Here is a 782-nt window from a genome sequence, read left to right as displayed (position 1 = left end):
AGGGTCTGAGGGAGTATGTCTTTCTGAGCACTCATTCCTGTGGTTACTCCCCTTGCTTCCGGCAGGTACTTCTCAGAACGTGGAGATGCTGTGGCCAAGGCCTCTAAGGAGACCCATGTAGTGAGTGGATTGTCCAACAGCTTTTCAGCTGAGGCTGGCTTAGGGTGGGGTGAGGAAAGGGGGAGAGAGGTCCTTTTTGTGTTGTTTATGACCTTCCTCATGTGAAGAATATTAAGCAAAGAGCATTGCCTAGGAAAACTGATTTGGGCTTCAAAAACCTTGACCCTTTTCTATGTTTGGTCTTGTGGGAATCCCATTTCTTGGTGCTGAGAAAGGCTCATCTTTAAGTTACCTATTCCCTATATGAGGAAACCAAACTGTGTCTCAACCTTCCATGATGCTGACACAGCTTTGCTTTCCATATCTCAGATGGATTACCGGGCCCTGGTGCATGAGCGAGATGAGGCGGCCTATGGGGAGCTCAGGGCCATGGTACTGGACCTGAGGGCCTTCTATGTGAGTGGGGAGTAAGCCCCTAAGGGAGGAGAGTGAGGGGGCAGAGGAAAGGCCAAGAACCTGATTACTGCCCTTCTGATTTTCTTCTAGGCTGAGCTTTATCATATCATTAGCAGCAATCTGGAGAAAATTGTTAACCCAAAGGGTGAAGAGAAGCCATCTATGTACTGAGCCCAGGGCTAGAAGGGAAATAAATGACCTATACTATGTGTGGAGTACCTCTGGTGTGTGTCATTCATTCGAAAAGCATTTACTGAGTGCCCCCC

Source organism: Pteropus vampyrus, unplaced genomic scaffold, assembly GCF_000151845.1.
Source record: "Pteropus vampyrus isolate Shadow unplaced genomic scaffold, Pvam_2.0 Scaffold736, whole genome shotgun sequence".
Classification (NCBI taxonomy): domain Eukaryota; kingdom Metazoa; phylum Chordata; class Mammalia; order Chiroptera; family Pteropodidae; genus Pteropus; species Pteropus vampyrus.
Note: the sequence above shows the minus strand (reverse complement) of the source record.